The sequence below is a fragment of the Choloepus didactylus genome, chromosome 2 (assembly GCF_015220235.1).
Source record: "Choloepus didactylus isolate mChoDid1 chromosome 2, mChoDid1.pri, whole genome shotgun sequence".
NCBI classification, from domain to species: domain Eukaryota; kingdom Metazoa; phylum Chordata; class Mammalia; order Pilosa; family Megalonychidae; genus Choloepus; species Choloepus didactylus.
In genome coordinates this window covers 220,440,708-220,448,676 of record NC_051308.1, presented here as the reverse complement: position 1 = coordinate 220,448,676, position 7,969 = coordinate 220,440,708, and the positions used below count along the sequence as shown (strand labels likewise).

Genomic DNA, 7,969 nt, shown 5'->3' with positions numbered 1-7,969 from the left:
GAGGGTAAAGGGATCAGCAAGATACAACTTCTGTCCTCTAAGGTTTAGGGATTTTCAAGGGAGACTGAGTTGTAGACAAATACTTGAGTGCTTGGCACATAGTTGATTGCTGCTCTCAATTCAGATATTTCAGGCAGCAGGTAATAGAAATCCAAACAAAATTGGCTCAAGCTATTGAGGCAGGAAATGCTTTTACACAACCAGACATCGGAAGGAAGGTGATTCCAACTTGATCAGATGCTCAAGGATGTCAACAAAGACCCAGGCTCTCTCCCTCTTTCCTCTTTACCATCTTTGGCCATGTTGAATTTTAGTCCTTAGCTTGTTGTCTCATGGTTGCAAGATGGCTGCCAAAGTTCCAAACATCATATTCTCACATGACAGCATTCAAAGCAGAAAGAAGGGATGGGGATGTACAGAAAAAAATTCTCTCATGATGAGCTATCCTCTCACACATCAACGGCCAGATCTGAGTTATATGCCCACCTCTAAAACAAAATCCTGAGAAGACGGAATGGGGATAGAAGATTGTGTGGGAAGATGGTGGAGTAAGAGGTGCCAGGAATCAGTCCTCTCACTCAAACAACTATTTAATGGGCAGAAAATGCCTGAATCAACTGCTTTGGAACTCTGCAGTCTAGTGGACCACCTGCAACATCTGGGGAAGAGCTGGATGAAGAGGCTGGTGATTGGTGGTAAATATTGGTGAATTTCACCTTCCATGTAGTGGCTACAACCCCCATCCCTCAACCGCATGGCAGGCAGCTGCGGGGACTGCAGCGCAGGTGCCTATGAAGGTTATGGTGCCAGGGAGGGCTGTAAGGGCCTGGTCCTCCAAAATCCAGGTGTGTGTGGTCTGATTGCTGATTACTGCTTTTGATCAGCTCCTTTAGACTGCTTGGAGGCCAACACTGAAGGCAACCATTGTTTCAGCCCCCATCAGGCAAAAGCAGAAGAGGTGTCTTGAAGAGGAAGTATCTCAACTGATTGTATACTTTGAAAAAAAAAATAAAGTAGTTGCTGAATTTCTATTAAAAAAAAAAAGAGGCAGTATTTCTTTTTCTTTTTTTCTCTTTCCATTTAGGAGCAAAAACAGTTTGTAAAAGCCACACACTCCTAGAGGAGTGGGAGAATTAGATTAGAGTTAAAACATTATGCTCAGAATGTCCAGTTCTCAAAAAAAAAAAAAAAAAATGAAATTACAAAACACACAAAGAAACTGGAAAATTGGCCCATTCACAGGAAAAAATAATTTTATAGAAACCATCCTGAGGCAGTTTATACATTGGAAATCAACTGTCTCAAGTATGTTCAAAAAGCTCAAGGAATCCATAGACAAAAGAAATAAAGTAAATTCGGAAAACATTGCCTGACAAAATAAAGGGATAGAACTTATAAAAAAAGAACCACACAGAAATTCTGGAGCTTAAAATTACAGTAATTGAAATGAAAAACCTAGTAGAGGGACTCAATAACAGATTTGAGCAGGCAGCAGAAAAGATCAGTGAAATTGAAGACCAGGCAATTGAAATGATCCAGTGTGAGTTGCAGAAAGTAAAAATAATGAAGAAAAAGGAACAGAGCCTGAGAAACCTGTTGGACATCATCAAGCAAACCAACACATGCATCATTGGTGGCCCAAAGGGACAAGGCAGGGGACAGAAAAAGTATTTTAAGGAATAATGGCCAAAAACTTCCCAAATCTGAGAAAAGACATGAATATACACATCCAGGATGCTAAATGAACTCCAAGCAAGATAAATTCAAAGATATCTAAAATAAGACACATTATAGTGAAATTGTTAAAATCTAAAGACAAAGAGAGAAATCCAAAAGCAAAGCAATAAGAGAGAAGCAACTTGTCATGTGCAAAGGATCCTCAATAAAATGAACAGCAGAGTTTTCTTTCAGGGAGGCTAGAAGACAGTAGGATGGCATAATTAAAGTGTTTAAAGAAAAAACCTGACCACCAAGAATTCTATATCTGGCAAAATTATCCTTCAATAATGAAGGATAAATTAAGATATTTACAGATTCATAAAAAAGCTGAAGAAGTTTATTACCAGATCTGCCCTACATGAAATTCTAAAAGGAGTCCTCAGGCAGAAATAAAAGGAAACTAGACAGTAACTTGAAGCCATAAGAAGAAATAAAGAACATTGGTAAAGGCACTATATAGGTAAATATAAAATCCTATATTATTTTACCATCGGTTTGTGTGCTGGTTTGAAACTATTATGGACCCCAAAAGAGCCATGATCTTTTAACGCCATCTTATTGGGTGGAAATTCTTGATTGTTTCCATGGAGATGTGACTCTCCCAACTGTGGGTGAGACCTTTGATTAAATTATTTCCATGGAGATGTGGACCCCATGGTGGGCCTTGATTAGTTCACTGGAGTACTTATGAGAGCTCAAAAGCCGACACAGACGCTGATGCTTGGAGACACATGGAGATGCAAATAGAAGGATGTTTGGAGATGCTAAGCTAAGAGATGAAGCACATAGTTTGCCCTGGTGAAGCTAAAAGAGGATTCCCAGATGCTTAGAGAGAAATGCCCAAGGAGAACCAAGCAGAGAGCTGAGAGAAACTAAGAGAGAAGAAGGCCAGGGACATTTTGGAGAAAGCCATTCTGAAATGCAACCTGGGAGAAAAGGACCTGCAGATACCAGCCACATGCCTTCCCAGCTGACAGAGGTGTTCTGGATGCCATAGGCCTTTCCTCAGTGAATGTATCCTCTTGTTGATGCCTTAGTTTGGACACTTTTATGGCCTTAGAACTGTAAATTTGTATGTCTAATAAATCGTCTTTATAAAAGCCAATTCATTTCTGGTATTTTGCATAATGTCAGTTTAGCAAACTGGAACAGTTTGTAACTGCTTTTTTCCCCCTAAATGACTTAAAAGGCAAATGTGTAAAAGATAATTAAAATACATGTTTATGGATAGGTTCCAGGGAAGATGGTGGAGTAGGGAGTTCCAAGACTCGGTCCTTTCCGCAAAACAGCTAATAAAAAGGCAGGAACTGTCTGAAACAACAGTTCTGGGGCTCTGGAGGCCAGAAGAACACTGTACAACATCCAGGGAGAGCGGTGGGGCTGATAAACTGTAGAGAACTGTGAGTAGCTCTCTCCATGTGGTGGCCGCTGGTGCCCATCCCCCACTCTCACTGGTACACCTTGATATCCAGTCCTGGCTAGCTGCTGCTGATAGCAAGGGACATAAAAATCCTCTTTCCCAAGAGCTGAGGGTGGGGTGGGGGCACTGATCATGGCTTTTGATTAGCGAATTTGGATCACTGGGTCCTGGCTCTGAGCTACTGTTTCAATGCACCCCAGACAAAGGTGGCAGTAGCCATTGTTTCAACACTGCACCGGAGAGGGGTGGAGGTGGTGGAGATTTAAAGTCGCAAGCCTTCTCGTGTTGTGGGAAAAGTTTGTTGAAGGATGCCATCTGCTGGGCAGGCCAAGAAAGCAGAGCTTTGGGGAGCTGTCAAACAGGCTTTTGGCATCCATCCTGATCCCCTCCCCAGGACCCTCTGGAACTGGTCTATGTCCCCTTCATGGGTTCCTGGCCCTGTTTTGGCTGGGTAATACTGACTTGGGAATGTTCTTTCCAGGGTGATCCTCTTCCCATAATTTGCCCTCCAGGCACAAGCAGCTAGAGACAATGAAAGGAATGTAAAAAAAAAACCATAGAGGCAAAACAAAAACAAACAGAATGGATCAAGATTCTCAGAGAAGGAAAAGAGGGCAGGAAGCTTTCTCCCTGGGGTTAAACAATTGCACAAATAGTGCAATCTTAAAAACTGTACGATGGCCTCTGGTCTGGTGTCCAGCTGGGCTCCCATATTTTGCCTGCCCCAGAACAGTGCTCTAGCTCCAGGGAGCCTCCCAGCTTTTGGCTGAGTCCATGGCCCCACCTCCAGTACACTTGATGCTCTGCTCATGGGGCAGAGGGGCAGGTGGCTGCTGATTGAAGATGGGTGGCTCAGGGACATGGAAGGGTACTGGGGGGTGCTGTGCACTGCTGCTGGTGCTGGTGGCCCCAGATATTCCTGCGGGTACCTACAACATTGACCTGAAGCACCCCATATGCTTCCAGGGTCCCACTGGCTCTTTCTTTAGCTATGCAGTGCTGGAGCATTTCCATGACAACACATATCAGGTCCTTTTGGGAACACCAAAGGTGGATCCCAAGTACAGTACTTCAGTGATGTTCCCTGGGGCTGTGTTTAAGTGCTATATCCATACCAGCCTAGACTGGAGATGCACTGAACTTGATTTGGCTTGAGGAAAGAATTGGGGTACACCCTGTGGAAAGACCTACTGGGAAGACCAGGATGATGAGTGGATGATGAGCCAATGGCCATGTGCTGGCCTGTTCCCCTTGTTAGAAGAACATCTACTATGAAACAGGTCACACCCTGCTGCATGGCTTTTGCTACATCATCTCATCCACCCTCCAGGCCAAGACAGGATGTTGATCCCATGCTATGAAGAATATAAGAAGTACAGGGAGGAACATGGCTCATGGAAGGCTGGGATAGTGGGCTTCTTCACTGAGGAGCTGGTGGTGATGGGCACCCTGGGGCCATTCTATTGGGATGGGAGAGTCAAAGTGCTGAACCTTACAGCCAACACCTATTTCAAGCTGAATGATGAAGTGATCATGAACAGGTGGTACACTTACCTGGGCTATGCAGTGACAGCTGGCCACTTCTCTCATCCATCCACCACTGATGTGGTATGAGGCACCCCACAGGCTGATGGAATCAGAAAGGTGTATCTTTTTAGAGCTGACCAAAGATTAGGCACCTTAATTAAGATTTTTCAGGCATCAGGTAATAAGATGGGCTTTTACTTTAGCTCCTCCTTATATGCATTTGACCTGAATGTGGATGGCCTCTCTGACCTGCTGGTGGGGGTCCCCATGTTTTCCAAGATCAGGGATGAGGGGCAGGTTACTATCTACACCAACAGAGGAAATGGAGTCCTTGAGGAGCATCTGTCTCTGACTAGGATAGTGCCTCTAACACCTGCTTTGGGTTGGGCATGGCTAGCTCAGTGACCTGTATGATGATGGGTTCCCAGATGTGACCATGGGTGCACCCAAGGAGATGACTTCATGGGGGCAGTGTGTTCTATCATGATGATGTCAGAGGGACAGCCCCTCAATACTCTATGATACTATCTGGGCACACAGAAGCTGCAGCTGGTCCACATGGAGGAGACATGCCACCAATACATGGCCCATATGCACAGGAGAGAGCAGGATGTCATCAGCCCAATTGTGTTTGAAGTGGTCTACAGCCTTGGCAAGCATGTGACTGGGGAGGAGGAGATGGAACTGACACCAGTGCTCCAACACTAGTGCTCTGCTCAAAGAAAGGACAAAACATTGCTCCTAAGATTCTGACTGTTTTTGAAAGAAATTGCCATTCAGAGGACAGTGCTGCTGACCTGAAGCTTTAGAGTAAACTGTTGCTCTCCAGCATTGATGAGAAAACCCCACATCTAGGTTTGGTAGCCATGAAGAATATCTCCCTAAACATCTCCATCTCCAACCTTGGGGATGACACCTGTGATGCCAATGTGTCCTTCATTGTTTCCCAGGAGCTCTTCTTCATCAATATGTGGCAGAAGGAGGAGGTAGACATTTCCTGTGAGCTTCCAGAAGCAGACTTCCTCAAATGCAGCATGGGATTTCCTTTCATGAGGTCAAAGTTGAAGTATGAATTCAATGTGATCTTTGATACAAGTCACCTGTCTGGGGAAGAGGAAGTTCTTAGATTCAATGTTACTGCTCAGAGTGGCAATGTGGAATGCACTGAATCCCTGCATGACAACACTCTCATGCTAATGGTGCCACTGATGTACGAAGTGGACATGTTCATCACTGGAGCCATGTCTCCAACCTCATTTATGTATGGTGTCAGTGGCTGCATCCAGCTTCATTCAGGTAGATGACTTAGAGGGCCATTTCTAGACCCTCAACATCACTTTTCAGGCCTGTAACACTGGACCAAGCACCCTTCCTGGGTCATCTGTCAGCATTTCTTTCCCCATTTGACTGGTGGTGTGGAGATATTTCATGTCCAAAAGATGGTAGTGGGCCAGGAGAACAGAAATTGCTCTTTACAGAAAAACTGAACCCCAAGCATCATCTCTCAAGAACAAGAAAATATCTTCCACACTATATTTGCTTTTACACAAAGTCTGGAAGAAAAGTGTTGGACTGTGAAAAGCCAGGAATTTCTTGTCCAACAATGCATTGTAATCTTAGTGCACTTGCTAAAGATGAAAGTTGTACCATAGATGTTTACATGCTGCGGAACACAGAAATATTGAAGGACAGTTCATCTGTCATCCAGTTCATGACATAAGCCAAAGCAAAGGTGGACACTCCCTTAAGGGTGGTAGAAATAGCCAATGGGAACCCAGAAGAGATGATGGTGATCTTTGATATCTTGCACAATCTGGAGCCTTGTGGCTATGTCATAGGGTGGATCATCACCATAGGTTTGCTGGTGGGACTCTTCATCTTCTTGCTCCTGGCTGTGCTGCTTCTGTGGTACAAAGAAATCACTGCAGCTGAGAAGAACTGGAAAGAGAATGAAGACAATTGGGACTGGGTCCAGAAAAACCAGTGACCTGCCACACCACAAACATGACCAAATCATTTTTCTGTCATCTTCAATCTTTGTGTCTTCCATATTTGGAAGAAAGAATATTCTCCAGATTTTTCAGAGGCCCATTATTCCTGTTCTCCACATTCTATCAAGCCTAGGTGCCAGCCCAAGGCAGAAACTTAGGCCAGGTCACATGACTGGAGCCACAATCACTTTCTTTTAGAGATAAATTCTGAACTTTAGAAAGTGAGCTACAGAGTGAAGCAATATTTATGGATGCAACATTCCTGGTCCACCCTCAAAGGAAAACTGTTATCTAAAAATATTTTTATAAACATAAGCTTTTTCTTTTACTGAAAAAAAAAATTGTATTACATATCCAGGACAAGAATCAGATGAAGAAGAGCTGAAAAAATCTTATCAGTTAATCATGCGTTATTCTAAAGATCTAGAATACGGTGAACCAAGTGTCAAAGAAGAGACTTAACACAAGGCCAATCAACAGTAAAACTCTAAGAAAGCGAGAGAAACTGACCCTCAGAGTAAACTCATCAAGATAATCAAAAGTCTAGATATCAGCAAAAAATTACAAGCCATATTAAGAAACTGGAAGATATGGCCCAGACAAGGGAACAAATTAAAACTTTAGAGGAGACACAGAATTTGGAAAAATGAATCAAAGATGTTTCAACAAATTCCCTAAATCAATTCAAGGAGATGAAGGAAAATATGGCTAAAGAGGTAAAGGATATTAAGAAGACAAGGAGTGGGCATAAAGAAGAATTTGAAAGTATAAAAAGAAACATACCAGAAATTATGGGAATGAAAGTCACAATAGAAGAGATTAAAAATACACTAGAGGCACACAACAGCAGATTTGAACAGGCAGAAGAAAGAATCAGCAAACTAGAAGACAGGACAATCAAAATCTTACAGAGAGAGGAACAGATACAGAAAAGAATGGAAAAAATTGAGCAGGGTCTCAGGGATTTGAATGACAGCATGAAGTGCACAAACATACATGTCATGGGTGTCCCAGGAGGACAAGAGAAAGGAAAGGGGGCAGAAAGAATATTTGAGGAAATAATGCTTGAAACTTTCACAACTCTTATGAAAGACATAGATAGACATGTCCAAGAAGCACAAAATACTCCAAGCAGAATAAATCCCCAAAGACCTATTCCAAGACACATACTAATAAGAATATCAAATGCCAAAGATAAAGAGAAAATCCTGAGAGCAGCAAGAGAAAAGCAATTTGTCACATACAAAGGATCCACCATAAGACTAAGTGCTGATTTCTCACTGGAATTGAGAAGGCATTGGCATGATATATT

The 7,969-nt window shown here is 43.0% G+C and overlaps 1 pseudogene; it reads left to right on the top strand.

The window, feature by feature from the left end:
* Positions 1–3,982: 3,982 nt before the first annotated feature.
* Positions 3,983–6,653, top strand: LOC119520216 (annotated as a pseudogene).
* The last annotated feature ends 1,316 nt before the right edge of the window (positions 6,654–7,969 follow it).